Source organism: Numida meleagris, chromosome 2 (assembly GCF_002078875.1).
Source record: "Numida meleagris isolate 19003 breed g44 Domestic line chromosome 2, NumMel1.0, whole genome shotgun sequence".
NCBI classification, from domain to species: domain Eukaryota; kingdom Metazoa; phylum Chordata; class Aves; order Galliformes; family Numididae; genus Numida; species Numida meleagris.
The window spans coordinates 55,300,084-55,321,801 of NC_034410.1; positions in this window are offsets into that span (position 1 = coordinate 55,300,084).

A 21,718-nucleotide genomic window follows, 5' to 3' on the forward strand; every position below is an offset into this window, starting at 1 on the left:
GCTGCATAACGCTGTGCATATGAGAAGTAATATTATACCATCCTGACGTGGGTTTAACTGCTGTATAAAAGAAGCTCATATTAAATTTACAAAGGTTACAAAACCATTAGCACTGATGGCTTTTAAGGAGTAAATGTTCACCATGACTCATACTTTGTTCATTTGTGCCATTTGGAAATTAAGTATTCTTAATTGCTGTAATGCACCACAAGTTCCAACGCTTCTCAGCGACGGAGGCACATAATTCCCCTGTAATTTGAGTAAAGTATTCTAATTGATTAATTGAGTTTTCTTGTAAGATTGCACAGGAGTTTTAGATGCAAGAAGGTTATCCTTGTTCCATGTAACATAAAAATGCTTGAATCTGCAATGTGAAGTAATGTTATCAGCGCTGGGTGAAGCTACACAGCAATACAGTCTAAATGAGATGACCATTTTTGCTGGCAACAAGTGGCTTGTACTTTACATCAAACAAGTATTATGGGAGGTGAGAGGAGATAAAAGCTTTTTTTAATGCCATTTAACATTTGCTGTCATCCTTGTTCCTTGAGCTGCCTATCATTTATGCAATCAATTTTTGTTTTGGTTTGGTTTTACTTGGTGTAGTACTTCTCAATGCATAAAAACACGAAGCAAGAAAATCCTGACGTAAACAAATGAATAAACGAATGTAAAGGAGATCCCTCAGTATTAGGTAGACTGCAAAAACAGAGAAAGAATGAGTGAGAAATGAAGAGGGAGAGAGGGAAAAAAAAAAGGTTTCCACTGGAAAGAAATATATATGTTTATTTTTCCTTTAAAACATGTTCTCCTTAATTAAGTTAGAAAGTAAAATACTTGCAAGTCATGTCATCAGAGGATTTAATACACTTCAACCTAGGCTACCTACGTGGTATCTCCAGAAGCTTTTTCACTGTAAGGTCTTGTTGCCTAAGCCTGTGATATTCCAGTTCTGAAAAGGTAGGAGCTAAAATACACACGTGTTCCAGAAGTAAACTGAATATTTAATGTTTTTTGTAGGACTTCTCGTACTGGTTTTTGTCATTCTTTTTAGAAAAAGGGTGGTTTGCCAGTCATGTTTCAGGCAGTGAGTGTTAATATTTCAAGTACACCACACTGTAAACCTAGTGTTAGATGAAGTTAACGATGTAAAAGTTAATGTAAAAATATTAAGCTATGAATAAAACTTTCAAAGTTCAAATCAGTAAAATAATTACATATTTTGCCTGTGCTTTAGCCAAAATGTTCTACTGCATTGAGTCACAAAGTGGGGCTTCGTCAAGAGCAGAAGGATAATCCTTTCCCCTTTCCCATGTCCTCACAAGCCCAGGACTGTGAGGAACCTTTCGCTACCCTACCTTCAGTATTTTGATTAAGAATGTGGAGACACTGGAAAATTCCTCCCTATTTGTTCATTCATTCTGTATGAGCAATTGTGCCTTAAAATTACTCAAAGTGGTATCATAAAATGATTGAATTGCTGGCCAATGCCAGTATTTTCTTCATAAGCTATTCAAGGTTTGACTTGCCACTCTCAGTGTATAATGAATTTTAATTTTCTGGAAAGCATGCAGGACCCATTTCTCAGGACAAGGTTTGAGAAAGGTCATTGCAAAATTTGATTCTAGGTCAGTGCTGTGTGAGCCTCAAAGAAGTCAAAGGTAACAGGCCATTTGAATTAAAGGTGCACAGTCAACTCTTGCTTTACTGCAAATGTTTAATTTTCTCTCCTTTTCTCTCTTCACTTTGTTGCTTGCTTTTTGAATTTCTGTATTTCTGAAAAATACACGCTTCTCTCCCTCTGCATGGAGCTTATTCCTAACGATGCCTGCCTTTCTGTCACACCAGCTCACAATTTGTATCACCCAATACACTAAGGGCCACAATTCATTTCAGTCATGGTTCAAAGCTATCCTGAAATAATCACAAAGTGACACTGTGAAATTACTGTAAAAAATTGTGCGGCAGTGTCATGACATTTTATAATTGAGATCTCGAGTACTCATAGCTATATCAAAGCCCATAAGGAAGAAGGGAAAAAATTGTATTTTGACAGACATAGCAGCTTGAGATGTGCAAGCAAGATTGTATAAAGTCAGCCATGTAGAAAGTTATCGGATGTTCCAGTTTGTGCCCCCATGAAATTGGCACAAATCATCTGGATTTGACTTCAGGAAGGTGGTTAGGAGTAACATGAGAGAGTAAACTAGGAGGTAATGGCCACTCAGTGACTTAACCTGTGACACAAGGCAACTAACGTGTCAGCTAAGAATCAAATAAAGATGAATGAGCTTATCAGAGTACCATGTACTGCCTCATTGGGCCCAATTTAATTAACAGAGAAACTGTTCATATAGAAAGTTTAATAGAGTGACGACATACAGAAAGTGCTGTAAAAGTATATCAGTGCAAGACACAAACGGAGTTACAGGGATCTGCTCAGTAATGTTTTCTCTTCTAACACTGATGAAAGTTATGAGATGACCAGAATCACTTGCTAGAAAGTCCTTCCATACCAGCTATATACATCTGATGGGTAAAGGGCTGAGCTTACATGTAATTCAGTGGAGCTGAAGCTGCTGAATGAACAAACCAGCTACCTGGTGAAAATGGGCATTTCCCTACTCAGTCTTGTTCTCCAGAGCTTTCTCTGAGTGTGTGAATCAGGATTCCCTTGTTTAGGAAAAGAACTCCAGCATGTCTTCTAAGCATCAGCTATATGAAGTCACTTTCCTTGCATGAGAATACTTCTATGGTTAAGAGAAATGTTTTGCTTTGGTGAATGAGGAACTGAAAATATAAGCAAGTTTAATTGCTCAGAAAAAAAATAAATCTAATGCATGTAGAACTTTGAAAAACCAGACTAATAAATAATTTCCTGATGAGAAAAGAGGAGAAAAGAAAGGGATAAGAGAGAAGAAATAAAATGAAATATAAATCAGGTTTATTTAGCAAAGCAAAAAGTTAAGGTAGTAGATTATAATTTATGGATGATAAATGCCAAATCAGTGTTTCCTTTCAGTTTGACAATACGCTTTTGTATTCTGGATCACTGTATTTTACTGCAAGGCAACACAGTTTAACACCACTCTCAATCTTCATTTGAGTAGGACCAGGCCTATGGCAGAAGAGGTATTTCTCGCTAGAACTGTTGTACGTTAGCAGAAAGTATGAAATACTATTATAGTATACCTGTATTGATAGAAAATCCTCATTTGCAAAGTAAAACAATAGGAGTGAAAACTCTTGCTTTGAAGTAATGAGGACCTCTACGTATTGAAAATGCTAGTGTGTTCTGAGTACCTTATTTTTCATTCCTGAGAGAAATTGCTGATTTTAGCATAGGAGTTTGGAAAATCAAAGGAGACAAGCAAAATAAAACATTCAGGCAATTTCATTTTTGTGAAACCCACCAGCCCAAGTAAAAGCTTCTCTCTGCTAATTAATCCTCTAAATAACAACAGCAGAAGCAGTAGCAGCTTGCATCTCACTTTTAGTAAACATAGAAAGGAGCCTTTAAGTTGTAGTAGTACATTTCATGAATTTCCCCCACCTGTTGGGGGGGGATTCCCCCTGTGACATTCTCTTCTTTGGGTTGAGTCAGCAGAAACACCATATGTATAAGCACTCCATTCCCAATAGCATCTAAAATTTCCCAGGAGAACTGTTCTTCTTCTCTTCTTTGGCAAAGGAGTATATCACAGAGAATATCACAAATACAAGTCACTGAGAAGTTTCATAACAATTGCAAATTAGAAGAAACTAATCTAAACCAAAAAAAAAAATCATGTTCAAATTTTCTGTGAGTACCAAGTGCTCTTGTCCTGCTGCTTGTCCAGAGGGAAGTAGCTGGGAACATTCTCCACTGTGGCTCTGGAGCTATATCTCTGACACTTTTATCATCACTTTGGGGACTAAAATAAACCCTGCCTTACCTTCAGCTGGAAGCATGGAAGCTGGATAAGAAACGTCTCCAGAGCCTTTCAAAATTGTGGCTCAGTTCTCTTCTGCACCCACATAAGAAGTAAGAGCTTCTATCTACTCCTTGTGATCTTTTGGTCTTTTGGTTAAAGGAAAAGAGTCACCTACTATTTCATCTTTAATGGTAAATCATCATGTGCATGTGTAAACTGCATTCAGTTAAATAGAAGCATTTTTAGCTGGGATTGCTCCATCAAGAAATATGTTTGAGCCAGATTTTTGGCTGCCTGAACTTTTGCCCTACTGTTCATATGGCACAGTGCCCACTTGCAATCTAGTCAGAGCTTGGGGCATAACTGTCAAACCAATAGTGGTTTAGATGTGTAGCTTCAATACAAAGGAAATTATATTTATCCCATTGAGGAAATCCTTCCTTTTTGCATAGCTGAACAGTGCAAACACAAGTTTCTTTCAGCATGATGGAGTTGAGTCATGCGTATAAGGTAAATAAATTCAAATTAAAAAAAATTGAAAAAAAACCCAGCAAACTAATGCTTGTTGCAAATAACGTTCTTTAACAAAAAGTCTCTGAGCACCTATGAAAATATTGGCATTTTGTGTAAGTCTAGAAGGCATTATTCACTAGTGAGGCGTGAAAAATAAATGAGTGGGAGTAGATAAAGTAAAACTATCTTCTGTTTAGAGCTGATGTAAAAAGAGCATATAATGTATTTTGCAAGAATTTCTTTCCTCTTTACAAAGATATCAACTATCTGACATTGAGATTAAAAGAAAATGAAATTTTCCTTTTGCCTACTGCCTGTTCTTGGCTAAGAAACAAAGAGAATGCAATGATTTTTTGGGGCTGTTGTGAAAAGAAATCTGGATATTCAACTCAATTATATCAGTACTGGTAGTGATTCTGCAGATTTTCCTTTAAGAGATTACAGTTAGCATGGCATTGTCAATAAGTCTGAGAGAATCTGTTTCCTGTCTGTGCGCACGAATCATTTGTCCCGTGAATGCTCCATTTAGTCTTTAGTGCTTTGTCAGTTGGGAATACCTTCCATAAATAGGCACAGTATTTCATTTTCCATGGTGAGCCAAGGGAGAGAGAGGTGCAAGATGAAAAGCCCATGCGTGAGAATCCAAGTGCCAATATCATAATTTCATCTCAGTAAAGCTCAAATCAGACAAATCTTCCAGAAACAATGAACAAAAACTTCAAAAAGAGCTCTTAAATTTATTAAATTCCTGCCAAAGTCCAATCACTCATACACAGGCACAGTCCTGTAACACTCACCATTCCTTCACAATCGACGATGTTTATGGCTGCACAAGCTCCATGTATAGAAATACATCTCTTGTAAATTTTACCTTCTGCACATCAATTTACAGTTGGTTTTGTGAAGAAGTAGATGAGCGAGTACATAACCAAGCACTGATCAGCTCGTGTGCGTCTAACTGCAGCTCCTTAGTTCTCTGCGTTGCTGGAGTTGCACCCTGAATGGGCTGTAAGGAAGGAAGCGTGTCATGTCCTTACTTCCCTGCCTACTGTGCCACAAGGCCAACTATGTCTGTCCTTGCCAGAGGCCACTGTGCGACACCAAAAAGTCTACTCTACTTTCTCAGGCACACATTGTCCCAAAATTGCCAAAGCAACTTAGCATTGTAAGTCCTTCTCAGTATGTGTCATATTTTGAACAGAAGAAAGGACAGAGAGTAAAACAGAAATGAGTAAAAATAAGATCCAAATGTGGATTGGGAAATGATGGTGGTTTTCTTCTTTTTTCTTAATCTCTCTGATTAATAACTTGTTTTTAAAAGTGCTTTTATTCTGAAATGAATTATACAGCAGGATTCAGCTACTTCTCAGCTTCTCCTCTCCTCACAAGGAAGATCTGAATTCACCAAGGTTAGATTTTGTGATACAACAGAAGGAAAATTGAACAGAATAGTTTCAACTGGAAAGGACCTACAAAAACCTTAAGCCTAACTGTCATACTACTTTGGAACTTACTCCAAATTAAAGCATATCATTAAGAATATTATCCAAACACTCTTTAAGCAAGGACATCAACCACCTCTCTAGGAAGCCTGTTCCAGTGTCTTACTACCCTCATGGCACAGAAAGGTTTCCCAGTGCCCAGTCTGACCTTCCCCTGGTGCATCTCTGTGCTGTTTCTGTCCTGCCATCAGAGCCCTGCACCTCCCTCTGCTTCCCCTCCTCGGGGAGTTACAGAGAACAACAGGGTCACCTTTCAGCCTCCTCTTCTCCAAACTGGGCAGTCCAAGTGTCCTCAGCCTTTCCTCACAGGACATACCTGTCAGTCTTGTTACCAGCTTTTGTGCCTCCTCTGGATGTTTCAAAGACCTTAACACCCTTTTTATATTGTGGAGCTCTGAACTGAGCTCAAAATCCAAAGTGAGGTCACACCATTGCTAAATACTATAGGATAATCACCTCTTTTGGTGACTAGGGACACAAAAAAGGCAAAATAAATACGGGGATAAACCCTAAGAGGATGATGTAAAGCACGTCTTGCAGTACAGGGGCAACAAAGGAGATCTTCCTCACTTTCTTTCATTGGACAGGTAATGTGAGCACTAATCTAGTATGTGGAGAGACAGGTTCAGTATTTTCCTCTGTCAAGGGAACTTCTTCAAAGGATAGTTAAGTGATGCAGGTGTATTATGAGGTAAGGCACTTTCATCCTCCATGTGGCAGATACTCCGTTTTGCAGAAAGTTAAGCATGGTCTGGAAAAAAAGATTTTCCCATGGCTTTTCAGAGGGATGTCCTCACACTATTGCCCTGTGTTCTTCCTGAAACTGTACTCTGGACTAAAAAAATGAGCTTGAACCTAGTTTTTCCACTCTCCAAAAGGATGTCCCAGCCAAATTTTGTTTGGCAAATGAACTGCTTTTGAGAAAACTGACCATATTGTGTACTTCAGTGTGTCCTTGAATAAAATATGAACCATCTATATGCTGCTCTTGACTGACCATGGGTGCAGGTCTCTGGTAGAGTGACTGCATTAGCCCAAGTAGAGGATTTTCCCAGGGAATATCCTCTCAGTTCTTTCTACCAGAAGTGTTCCAGTTTGCATGAAACATTGCAAGTGAGAATAATTATTTTGTGTATCAGATATAACACTTCCCTGAATGTTACAGAGAAATGCTCAAGGTAGACTTTTAAGAAGAAGAAGAAATAGTGCTGCATTTTAGGTAGCTGACTTAATCAATGGACAGCTGAATAAAACAAGAGAACAAGGAGAATATCTCAAGTATCCTAGATATCCCAGCATAAGGTTCATTATACCCACTAGGTACATCTGTGGGTAGAAAGATTCCTATTTTCTTGGCATTGGGTTTGGACAATCTTAAATACATATACAATTATATTGATAGCTTACTAGAACTTTCTTCCTTTCCTAAATTTTCATGTCATGTTACTCCCAGCAAATTTAAGGGAATCTCTTAAAAATACATAATTATTTTAGAGAGGAGGGTGGTGCTAAATGGAATAACACAATATTTACATTTTTTCTGTAGTGAAACTATATGTACTCTAACAGTCTCAATTTATATTCTGTTTCAGAATATATGTGAAACAAATTCTGATGATAGAATTTAAATTAACACATGCTTTCTAGACAATAGAGAAAGCATCCTTTCTCTGTGTGTTGAAATCAAATGTGATTTTGTATAGGCACCTCTGATATATGTTTGCAAACATCCCCTAAAATGTCATTACACCGTGGAAGGATTAAAAACATTGAATCATGTGGTGACCTTTCAGTAGAACAGAGAGTTTAACCCTCAAGCAAAATTTACTGTTGAGAGTTCACTGTCTCTTAATTTAGTGCACTTCTTACTTTCAAGCAGAATGCAGAATTACATTTTTGCCTTTTATTACCACCAAATTAATTATGTTAGAGTCACTGTTTGGGTAAAAGTAGCAAATTCTGGAACATGCTTGGTATATTTTGAGTCTCTACTGGCTAGTGCATTTACATAGCACATCAAGATATATAACACTCAGCATACTTGTCTCCTAAAATATGCCAGATGTTTGCCTACAATAATGCTGTAGCTGAGGAAGACTTCCTATTGAACAGATGAAAGTAGTGATATGATATATACTACATTCTTACTCATGCACTGACAACAACTAACTCTATGCTTTTGCTGGACTCACAAAGTAAATTGCCAGATAAAATGAGTGATAGCAATTGTTCAGATAAATTGTTTACCCTTTTCTCTTTGTTCACTTTTTAATTTCTGCATGGTTATCGAGCATACAGCTATAAAGAAACAGAAAGAAACTCAAAAAAGAATTATAGAATCAAAGGAAGGAAGAAAGAAAAAAGAAAAAGGAGAAAGCAAAGCTCCTAAACAATGCCTCTTTCTGTGACAGCAATTCTCTCTTACCAGCCTCAAGTGTTTAACATATTGAAACAGTTCATCTTCCTTCAATGAACTTTAATAATTCTGCCAGGTAAGAAGCTATGCTCCATACTTCTTCATGTTGTCTTTTCCCTTCAACATATCTATACTGATCTCCTCATCTGGTCAACTTTAGAGCTCTGTTGTTTGGAGACCAGTGAGCACAGTTATTACCGTCATCAATAACCTGTCCCACCTTCTCCTCTTCATTTCTCAACCCTTCTCTTTCCTCTTCAAAATCTAATAATAGCTCCTTGCCGTGATAGCTGATCAATACAAGAGGGCACCTGTTCACTTTACTCAACACACTATGCTAAAGTAACGTGACAAAGGAACAAATATGATTCTGCCTGAATTGTGTCAAGTAACAAGAAAACTATCCAGGAAGTTTCCCTTCAGGGCAAATTTCATGAAACGCTACAGATAACCAGTTTTTAGACGTAGAACTAATCTCTTTCATCTCATTTTCTCTTTTGCTTCAGGTATGATAGCTGAAAACATTAATACAGACAAACTTCAGCTGGTTGTTTCAGTGTTGGAGCTGCCGCAGTCTGTGAGTCAGCCTCTTGCATTAGCACCTAAATCATTGCAAGGACTGAGATGGGGACAGCACAGTGTCCGCTGTCATGTAGAGTGGGACAATTCATACGCACAAGCAGATTGGTTTCAGGGAGTTGTCCTCAAGGAGTAAAATGTTCTCACGTCCACTTTGCCTAGCAATGTTTTAAAGAAATGCTGATTTGTGATTTAAAGAATGGGTCCTTACTGAACATTTTCTACAGGAATGCATGGATGCATTGTTACCAGTTATTCACTGACACTTGCTGACAAAACATTTTATCATATATAATTCACTTTGAACATATATTTGAAACGTATGTTCAGATATACAGACACTTACTAAAAAATTAAGTTTGTAGATTAAGCATTTTGAGAAATCAGTGAAAATATTTGGGATAATATACTGCTACTCAAGTAAATCTGAATTGCTAAATTGCATTCCAGGCAGGAGAATGATGGAGTCGTAAAGAAAGTTAAGATCTTCTGACAGAAAGAAGTCATTGTAGTTTATCTGATCATTGTCAATGATTTGCCTGATCAAACCCTTATTTATAGAAGACTCAGACGTAGATTTTAAATTTTCATATGAGAGAACATTAAATACTAATCTGACTACTTTACTTCCATCGTCCCAAATAAACCAGTATAATTAATCAAGATTTTTCAGCCTAATCTGTGCAGAGGGCATATGCCTCTGTCAAACAATCCAGGCATTTTCTGCATAATTGTTGTAATATAGCCCAAAAAATACAATAAAATGTGATACAAATAAGTGCCATAATACATTACCAGATTTAACTTAGATCTTCCTTTCCCATTACAATTTTGTGTTTTAGAAATTAAAATATTTGTATGTTGCTTTTGTAATCTGACTTAATTCTAAACCAGAGATGACTCATTTTATTTTCTTTGCAATAATAAACCACCACTGTAAGAATTTAGGTATAAAATTATGCTTTAGAAAAAGCTAGCAGTTGGCTAAGCACAGTTTGACTTTTTAAATACATAAACTGAAACAAATCAAAAGAAGCTTGTCTTACGTTGTTGCAAGACTCATCCCCACAGACAACAACAGAAACTTTAGGACACTTAAATTTCACTTTCTATTTTCAATTTTGCTCAGTGTTTTCATACTACTGAAATGGTAACAAAAATACAACTTAAGAGGCTGGCTGGTATTAGAAAATACATCATGTATTAGAGAAAGGTTATCTTTTTTATTCCAATTGTTGGAAATAATTGGAAGAAAAAAACATTGACAACAAAAAACTAATATTGCCATTGAATGTAGTTAATGTCCTTTCTCCTATGATTTTCCCTTGGTGTTTGCCATTAATCAAAGTCAAAATTCCTTTATTTTAATAATGGTAATGCACGACTTTCTTCTTGATTTATTGTAGTGCAAGATTTAAAGGTTTAGCTAAGTTCAAAGGCAGCTCTCAGGCTATGAAAGCTCAGAGTATGGTGCTGTTCTGCGACTAAATATGTCAATGATTAATACTTCTTTAAAAATGCCTGAATATTTCTGATACTATTTATTGCTACAATCACAAGCTGTAACTTGAGAAATAAGCTGTAACTAAGAAATATTTTCTCTTGGATGACATTGTTATTTTATTTTATTCTGAATTCCGAACTGGGGGGGAGGGAGTAGGGGTGAGAGGGAATAAGGAAAACTCAGCACTGCATAAAACTACATTTATTCATTTTTGAAAATAACTGTTTCTTTTTCAAATAACTGTTGCCATCATACCTACTCAATGCAAGCTTTTTTGGACTTAATAGGAAAGATATTTTCTTTCTTATTCAAGTGGACAACTTTTCTATATTGACTTACTTTCCATATCTAAGCCAAACACTGGAGAGGCAATACTACTTTTTTTTCATTTTTATGGCTAGGTGAGCATCTTTCTGCACTCTCTGGTACTTCTGACTGGCTGCAGTGACACCTACAGATGGCAGAATCACTGAAGTCAGGGTGAGGATGACCAGTTCAGTTCATGGAATTTCACAATGTTTCAGACAGCGAATAACACAAAAGCAACAAAAATTGACCATGGACATCACAATCATCCCCAGAGCTAATCATCACTGTTCAATGAGAATTAAATGATAATTTTTTCACTGAATAACAGCAAAACAAGGAGCAGATCTGATGGCAAGGCCTGATGAGGATCTGACCAATTCTTTCAATAGTCATCCGTCTATAGTTTTATTTCCAACATGTTTTAGTAATGACAACTATTCTGCCTCCCTAGGTTCACTGTAAACATTTCAAAAGTCAGGAAGCTCCTCTCCCACCTCTCCCACTCTTTAGTCCACATAACACTAGCGTTAGCAAAGAGTACAGATCTGTCTGCAGCCTAAACCACAACACAATTAACAAAATAATTACTCCAAGTGACACCGCATTCTGCTCATAGTTAAGTGGTTTTTAAAAAATAACGTTAATTTCCACTCTTAGAACATCTGTGACCCATTCACAGAGCTGCTAAGCTAAAGCAATATTATTGCTTTAAAGCCAAAGCCCCCTCCCCTTCCACTCCACTCCACTCCAGACTCACATATAAGTCTCTCTCCCAAAAATACACTTGAGTAGTACACAGATCTTTTTCTTTTTAGATTTCTGACTTTGGAAAAATGATAGAAAGTATCTTAGGACAGTGATTCCCAGGGCACTCATTTTTATCCTGCTCTTGCACAATGTGCCTGGAGTTCGTGATTTTCTTTTCCAGTGCATCATATGGTAGCACCGAGACTAGATTTCAATTTTTCATGTTATTTAAGCAGTACATTTTCTCTATGTTGTTTCACATTTCCTTTCCTCTTAAAGCATGAAGGAGAACTGCTCATTATTTTCTCCACAGCATGATTCTTTTTGTCTTGATTTTGGCTCTGGGTCAAATAACCCTGTGTTATTAGTGTAAAATTTTTGCAAAGTAAAAAGCCACTCTGCTGGGAAACCAACAGACTGAAGAGCAGATTCCTTTCTGTAGTAATTAACTGTAATCCTACAGACGCATTCCAACAAAAGTGTAAACAAAACAAAAATTTAAAGCATCATCTCTTTTTTCACCTGAAATATGAGAACTCACTGCATGTATATCTTTACTTATATAATATACACTGCAGTTATAAAGCTGGCAAATAAAGAAGAAACACTAAACATAATTTAAACAAGTAATAAGAACTTAATTTGCCCAAACTGTCAAAAGCATTGCTAACACTGTTGCACATGAGAAAACTCATCACTTCATCACTATTACCTCAGAACAATATGAGTTAGCTTTGAATAGCTGTCCTTAAAATACGACAACAGAAAACAAATGTGAGTCACCCATTAACACAATCTCAAGAAGTTAAAGAGAGTTGTGCTTTAGGAGCCAATTACAGTGTTTGCTACTCACTAGTGCCACCACATGGAGTGATATTTGAATATAATTCAACCGTTGCAGATCCAGGGAACTGCCTGTAAATAATACATTGTATGCTGTACCTCAATAAGGCAGCGGAGAAAGATATATAATCGTCTCTCCTCTGTGTGAAGCTTAGAATGCCTCCTCGTGAAAGTGGAGATGTCCCATTTCTAAGAGCATGAAAGCACTGTAGTAAAAGCAGAACAGTCAAACTGCTTTATTTCTCCAATAAAAGAAAGAACCATTTGGTAAAAGGATGCATTACACATTTTCTATTTAAATCAGTTTATAAGAAACAGATGTTAAGTTTCCTTTGGTAAGAAAAAAAGAGGAGTTATAAATGAATTAAAGTGACTTCTCAGTGGAACTTCTACTCTTCTTTGCTCCTTTAAAACTTTACGTCAGAAGTGAAGCAAACTGAAATATATGATGGTATATAATAAGATAGCATAAGAAGGACAAACTACATTTAACTGCTGGTGACATAAAACATGTTAAAACATCCTGTCCTACAGCACAAGAACCAGACATGTGAAATGCAAATACTGCTTAAAAGAAGGGGACTGTCAAACATGAAATGCATACAGTATTTCCCTATGCTGGCAAACACAGAAGACACACAGACAAAACAACTGTGTTACCAGACTGCTGTGGTGCTATTTCAGTTTTCTGTCCAGCTGAAGGCACAGCACAAGTTGGCTGCAGCACTTGCGTGAAACAGGTTTACAGGAAATGTATTTGGGACAGTGTTAATCTTGACCACGGAATACATTTAACATGTAAGACATTCAGCCAGCTCCAGGCTATCTCCATATTTCTTCTTGCCATTTACTATATTAAAGAGTTGTTGGCATTCCCCTACCTCCCTCCAGCCCCCCACATATTGCTAATGTCTTCATGAGAGTTTTCATCAAATACCAGCCCTATGGTCTCAGGACAGCGTTTCACACGCAGCCATTTCGACGCAGGCAGACTTGGGCTCCATGCAGGAATGTTGTCTCCCACATGGCTCCACTGAACTCATCCTTAACGATCTACTCCCGCTTACCTAACTTCGACACTATTTTTTTTGCCTGAGACTGCATTAATGAATCCAATAAATAAAGCATTGTATCACCCATGCGGTATAGACATTAATTTTAGAACAAAACATTAATCAATTTAAATTTATGTACTAATGCAGACACAATCAATTTGAACGTCTTATGACAATTAACAAAGCTTTTGCTACATCCCTAAAACACACTGACCCATCAATTATGGTTTGCATCAAACTAATGCTAATGGTACTTCCTTCTTCCTTAGGCTGCTGACAGCCTACCTGATTGGTCAACTTCAGTGCAGCAGATCAATTAATATAAATTATACATGCACGGAAAGATGGGTTAATATCATAAGTTCATTTAATTAATTGTGTTTGATTAAATGAGGTACTTTCATTAGCCCTCTTAGCCATGAACCATATATACATCATAATCCTTTTACAAGCTCAGCCGCCCAGACACCGACCTGACATTGGGAGCATATTCAAATTACCAGCCGCAGCCATGCAAACCTCCCTGCATAATTAACAACTAAACGAGCTACAGTCACTTAAGCTGAAAAGAAAACTGTTCACATCAACCTCTCTGATACTGTTTAAATTGAAGATGTCATGGGTAAAACAAAGGTGAACAGACAATGGTAATTAAAAATTAAAAAGGACAAGGGGGATTTGCTACTAATGGAAGCAAAGTGAAAAGAGGGCTAAGGGCCTGGTTCTTAAAAAAAAAGAAAGAAAGAAAGAAAGAAAGAAAAAAATGAAAAGGATGCTGGTGATAGGTGATTCTGCTCTTGCTCTTATTCAAGTGAGCCAGGGCGAACATTGCATGCCAGCCTGCAGAAGGAAAATGATCACTTAGTACAGAGATCATCCTATAGCTGGGTGAACATATAAGAAACATTACATTAACAGTAAATGCACAGACACAGCCAAGCATTTTGCTTCGACTCCACATGGGAAGTGAGCTCTTTCCATGGGAAACATTTGAGTTTTCCCCAATTTATAAAAAAAAAAAAAAAAAAATCTAAATAGCAGCATATGACCTGCCTTCTCAAGTCACGTACCTGCTGTGAAAAATTCCTTACAATGAGCTTTCCTAGAAGTAACATACCTGGGTCCCAATGTGAAAAATACATCTGAAGGAAGTTTTTTCTCTTCCTTGGTTCAATGCCTTCTCTTCCTGGCAAAGTTTCAATCACAGCTGTGTTCAAGACGTAGCAAATGCTGTGTCTCTACAGCAGCAAGAATATGAGCAAGAATACGAGCAAGAATATGAAATCTCAGAAGAACTTGCAGACTAGAATAAGTAGGGTCTCCGTAAAAAAAAAAATTGGGATGAAATCCTAATGATACTCAAAATGTTAAATAAGAAAGGGACATATGATAAAAGACCATGAACTACAGGACTTTCCGCTGTTAGCCTGTGATTTCCAGTAAAAAGAGATATTCCTTACTATTATATTACAACTAGAAAAGCACAGGTATGATTTTCCAACCAGAAGCATCTCATGAATATATTGTGGGGTTTTCTCAATAACTTTAGTATAAACAATTAATTAATACAAATCACACCAGACATGATTCAAAGAAGGCATAAAGATAGCAGCTCATGCTCGCATAGAATAAAAAAGTAAGGTTTTGAGGAAATAAAACTATTTCAAAACTAATTTCAGCATTTATCATTCTACACAAATTGCATTACAGTGGAATTCTTTTGAATTTCAGGTGTCTGAGTAAATTCACAAAAAGCTCTAGTAGTCTTCCTTCAGCAAATGCTGTCCTATGTAAATGGGGAAAGGGGTCTCTGTGGTAAAACAGTTTCTGGGGATGGAGATGATACAGGAGACTTTTGAGTAAAGGTCATAAGCCATAATTTCCAAAAGACTTTAGTTAATTTTCTGTTAGCTGTCCTGCACAGAAAGTCACTATTTAATGTCAAAGTCATGCGAGTTTTCCCTGTCTTCATCACATTGTTATTGCACACCAAGATGCTCCAGTGCAGAACCTCTGCAGAATAAGAACCTGTCATATAAAAGCAATTTAAGCATATTTCAGCTACGAGCCTTCACATGAAGAAGTATCTTATTTTCATCAAAGAAAAACAAATTACTGCCTTCAAATAGATAAAAAGCAGCAGTTTACGTGAGACTCCATTATGTTGGTAACCAAACACATTCTATGGTTCCTGCTTGAAACTATGACAAATCTAGACCATGCCTTGGTCTTGTGACATACACAGGTTATTTATATCCTTCTTCTCTTAGACCATGGGGCTACATTTCAGTATCATGGGAAAGATTATATCACTGTTCCAAAACTGAGTTACTGAACTAAATAACAGACATCAGTGTTACAATCTGTGTTATGCTCCTGAGACAGAATAGACAGAAAGGAGAAACAGTGCAGGGGAATCATACTGCTGTCATGTGGAATGTTGTTATCTAAATATTTGTAAATGTTAAGATTAAAAAAATGTACCACTATCAACTGCCTATACTGTCTACTTTACTGCCTAACTCTTTCTTTAAGCCTATAACTTTTTTTTCAATAGAGATGAAGAAATTCACCTTTTTCCTTAGGCTTAAGTAGCTGGAGAAACAAACAGTACAGATATCTTGGGAATTGTAACCCGCAATTCCTCATGCTCACAAAAGCAAGAATAATTAGGACATGATATCTTGCTAGTCTATTTATTTAGGGCAGGTTTCTGTGCTTCAAAGGAGAAACAGATTTGAACCCAAACTTTCATGATTTCTATGCTAGTGAAGTTCCCACTGTGGCACACAGGTGTGTAATGAAGAAACTGCATATTGTGACAGGGAGAGAAAAAATGAGAAATACAGTCTGAGCACAGTGGATATCAAACAGTACAGAAAAAATATCCCAGGAATCATGGTCTGATATTAATAATTTTAAGAGTACTCCAAACAGATGCTTAATTAATGTAATGACAACTTATAACTTGTTATACTTTGGCTTCTTTGTCACACATATTTGTTTTCAAAATGCAACCTTTAAAAATTCAATTCCCAGAGTTTAACTAATATGCTTTCTCTACTAAAGCATGAATAATATGACTAAATATTGATAATTCAGCATTGAAAAAATAAATTACACTTTAAGCTAAACAATTAACCCACAACTTCAAAAAGCTGCTTTTTTGATGAATGTTTGCAAACAGAAATAATGAGGCTGCCCTCTCTGCTGCCCTTAAGATCTATGAAAATGTTGCAAGATCAAGTAATACTAAATGAAGTTGCTGCTGACTCAAAACTCCATCCAACAACTTATCATAAAAACAGACTTACTCCAAGCTTTAAAATTATTCTTTAGTGGCTACTCCCTGAGATATTCCCATGTTAGACGTACTAAGCATTGCTGTTGACACAGCACATGTCAAAAATTGTAACTTGCAGCCTCAGGAAAGTATACTGCAATTCAACATGTCTTATGCAGAATTTGGAACTAATTTCACATCTTCACTCCAAAGAAAACTCTCAAGTACTCTTTTATAACAAAAGTCTAGAGTGGTTCTAATCTGCTTTCTTTAAAGGTTGGGAGAAAATGTCATTAATTGTTTCTTATACACTCTCTGACCTAAAATTACACAAGTCAATCCGTATTCATGGGCTAATGATTTTAAACTGAATGAAGGAGCATTTTGATTAGATGTTAGGAAGAGGTTCTTCTTTATGAGGGTAGTGAAGCACTAGAACAAGCTGCCCAGAGAAGTTGTGGATACTCCATTCCTGGAGGTGTTCAAAGCCAGGTTGGATGGGGCTTTGGACAACCTGGTCTGGTGAAAAGCATCCCTGCCCATGGCAGGAGGGTTTTTAAGGCCCGTTCTAACTCAAATGAATCTATGATTCTATTATTTGTTGGAACATACTCTGCAAAATGTAGAGAAAAATCTGAAATATTGCTGTAAAGATGGTAAAGTTGAATCAACAGTGAGAAAAGCAATTACATTTTTAAGTCTTTCACATTTACTTTAAAGAGCATAGATAATGTTCTTTCTTTGCAATTGAAATATATATAGGTCACTCCAAAAGTAATGCCTCCTACTTATTTCCATGGAAACTACAACAGATACAAAGAGCACGATAAAACTGTTTAATAGAGCAAATTCTCAGCTACAAAACACTACTGCCACCACCATTAGCTATGTATTTTTGCCAACCATGATCAAGAGTCTGCATACAACATTCGGAAAAATCTGCACGGCCACCCAGCATATGATTTGTCTTTTGTGTCACTGTCACCACTGCTGAAATGCATGACCCCCTGCCTCACTGTGCTCACACCCACTGTTTGGTCTCCGTAAATGTTCAGCGAGTGTTGATGAATGTCAGTGGGTGTCACTTTTTCTACATGGAGGAATTTGATGACACATCTTTGCTTCATAAACACTTCCATGTCAGACGCCATTTGATGAGATTGCCCCTCTGCTGCCATTTGTTGCACGGCAACAAAATGTAATGGAATATTGTCAGGAATGTTCAGGCTCTACTGCCATACCACCAACATCTGCCTCTGATGTTGTGGGCCAACATAATAAAGAAGGAGACATTTCTTTTGAAGTATTTCTTATAATATTTGTGCTCTGAGGCACAGGAAAGTATTGCTGATGTTTAAGCATTGCAGAGAATTCAGAAGCATCTTCTATGTATGGCGTTAATGAGATTGTCAACAACTGAAGAAGTTCCAAGTCCTGAATTTGGAAAGAAAAGTTTTTTTGGTACATTTTTTTTCAGTCAGAGATTGGATGATTCTTACCTTAATAAGGCACATTATAATCTTTCTGGTTTCAGAGCACAGTGTATTTTCTCCATTTGATTTATACTGTTATGCTCTTAAAATAGATTTTTGCCCTCTTAATAAAAAGTGTTTTGATCTAGTTTCCTACACATACGTGCATTTACAATTAAAACTAACAAAAAAGCATCAGATAAACCAAAGAAAAAAAAGTAAAGGGAGTATAGGAGCATATCCAACATGTTCTATATAAAAAAAAAAAAGGAACATCAACTTCAGTGTATTGTTAATGTTTTGTTTAATTTGTTAATGATTTTGCTGTTTTAACAGAGAATATTAGATATATTTCAAAACCAATCAAGTAACTACTATGGTTTGATAGTTAAATATATATATATATTGAAAAATGGTTATAAACAACTGACATCCAAACTGATTTTGTATCTGTCAGCAAAGAATCCATGTGCTGAAAGAGCTTTTAAAAATATTATCAACATTGTGATGTCCAAAGTACTGTATCTTGCATTTGTACAAATCTATTTAGCAGATTTGGTCCTGGAAAAAGTCATCATGGAAAAATCTCTCCTTATATGTTTGAAGATTTTAAAACTGCTTATTGATGTCACGGCAATACACATTCATCTATCAAAAATTTAATGTCATGATTTCTTAAATTTTTATGACCTATCCGACAGCTGTCACTAAAGCTTGTGCAACTTCTTGCAAAATATACAGTTAAGCCTATAATTTTTTTCATGAGATAAGCTAAGTAAGTATTTTATCAAATAATTTTTACTATCTCAGAAAACTTTTCTCATTGACTATGCCTAGGTCTACTTCTGAAGAAAGAAACTTGATAATATATTTCTTGTGATATATATTTAATTAGTACTCCTTTTTTTAGGGAACACAAATAAAAAGAAGAGTTTGAGAATCCTAACAACATAAGAATTTATGAAAATGAAAGAAAGATGGCAAGCTTCCTGAGAAATATGCATTATCTGTTTCACAGATCCAGAGGAGAAAAACGTAAATGTAAGTTCTCCAAAAGAATTAAAATAAGACTATTACTTTTATAAAAATTCTGTGCATATTCATGCATTACATAAATGAAAGAAATGGAAAACATGAGCTTTAATAATCAGGCAATAACAATTGCTCCTATTTTCTGAAATTAAATGATTAAGGTCAGCAGAAGAACTCAATCAATTGTTGCTTATAGGAAAAAGTAATTATTTTAAATGTCATTCCTATACTTCCCCATATATTTTCCGTTGTGCAGACAGACAGAACTGTGCTCACAGCTGAACTGAAAGAGATCCTGAGTCTGTGCTAGACAGTCAATTCACATGATGACATAAACTCAAGCAGCACAACTAAAATCAAAGACAGTACATCAGTTTGCAGCAATTTAAAATTCACACTTCATAAACAATTCACATTATGTTACAGGCCGAATGGTATACTCAGAGGTATGTCATTTGTATATACAAAATGTAACAGTCATTTGACATCCTAAAAGAGGTGGAACCCATGTGGGTGACTCTACAAGTCCTCTCACAGAAGTTAGAATTCATCACCCTGTGGGCCATAGGATAAGGGCATTTGTATTTCCACAAAAGAAAATGTTTACACGCTATTTGCAAATCCTTTCACCAAATGAATTGGATTGACTTCATTTATATAATTGTTTATATATACCGTATTTAAAAGCTTTTATATTTCAGCAGCTCTCTTGGGAATATTGAGTGAAGAATGGGGAATATTGTATGAAGAATGTTGAATGCTTTAAAGCTCAAAATTCCTGTTTAGAAAACAGTCAGTTACAGAGATTCTTCTCTCTTTGAATCATCTTTCCATATATTTAAAGCAAAACCAGACTATTGCCATTACTTCCAAGTCTAGAATACCTGGTGTGTTACATAGAATTCACTGGCGCGTGCCTTTCTTTCAAGCTTTGTAAGTAATAGCAGTGCTCTAGTTTTTGTATTAAATACATAGAAAAAAGAGCTCTTGATTTTTAAAGAATAAAGAGAACTGAAAGCTCTTTATATTATGGATCAGATTTCCTCAATTTATTTTAAAAGCCCATTTTTGATAACAGGATGGGCAGGGTAGGTAGAAAAAAGAAGAGATGAAGGGGGGAAATTGCCTCTCCTTAAAAAATCATGGAATTCGTTACAAGAATCTGACAGGGGAATTAGAAAATCCCAAACTTTGCATTATTCTGTTTTTTGACAATTGAACCTTTTCCCATTTTTAGTTATGTTTGCATGAGTCTTATCAAGAATCTCTGCTAACACTGACAGCTTTATTATTTCTGAATTTCTTATCCTATTATTGGAAACAGTATTTGCACCACATAGGCTAGCATAATTATAGCACAATGATAGGGGTGTAGAGAGCAATATTTGTTTTGCTGTAGTTTAAGAATGAAGTTTAACAATGTAAGCACTACATTTTGCAAGCTCATGTGTGCATGAACATGCAGAGGACCATATTTTCCTCTTTGAGGCAACAAGTGATAAAGCAGATGAATCACAGTGAAAAAAGATTTTGGCCATGATTGAAAGAAGCATATAAACATATTGTCTGTTTCAGTAAAACCCCTCTTACACATTTTTGTTGAACACCAACCATGTACTCTGGTCATAGAAAATGTTTTCTGGATTATAGAAAATAAACTACTTGTAAATGAGAGCCTCTCTTCCCAGACACAAACACACATGTCAATGTGCTTTGCACTCTTAAATGTGATTTTTTAATAACAGTGATCAGTGAGAACACACACTGTAGTATTCACTACTGAAATCATAGCTGATTTATGAACTCAAATTATGAAATTTAAAATTAATGCTAGAGTATTCCTTTACCATCTGAAAAGAAGGAAACCCCTTTCTCAAAACTGCTATCTCAGTACCATTAATAGATACAACAATAACACCAGCACTTAGCTACTGCTAAAAATTCTAGCAAAAGACTTCAAGGAAAAATGTTATTAAATCCAGGTGCTGGCAAGATAAACATAGAAATCTGTCTATAATTACCTTTCCTTTAGTGGGATATTTTTATCAAGAACACGCAAATAAATACTAGAATTCATTACTGAGTAGCTTGTGCGTGCAACAACCATCCACCATTAAGAGCAGAGAATATCTAAAGCATGTAAGTCTAAGACATGCTTAAATATAATGTTGCATTAAAAATCACATCTTGAACACTTCTCCATCATCCCATTTTGTATGATCTTGGTACATACAAGTGTCCCAGCTGGGTCCACGTCCCTGAATCCAGCTAGGCTGAGTGGGAAAATGAGGCATGAGGCTCAGTTCTCATAGCTGGAGCCATGTTCAACCCTCAGCAATTACAGGTATAAATTGTACTGTGAAGGCTGTGCCTTTGAGCTCAGCCCTACTGGATACTCAGGCATTTTATTCTGAATTAGTGGAAAAGGTTTTTCTTGTTTTTCTTTAACACAAAAACTTAAGTTCCTGATAAAAAAAAAGAGAGAGAGAGAAGCAGGTAATCTTTATATTTACAGTTAATGCACCCACATAAGATGCTCAGTTTAATTC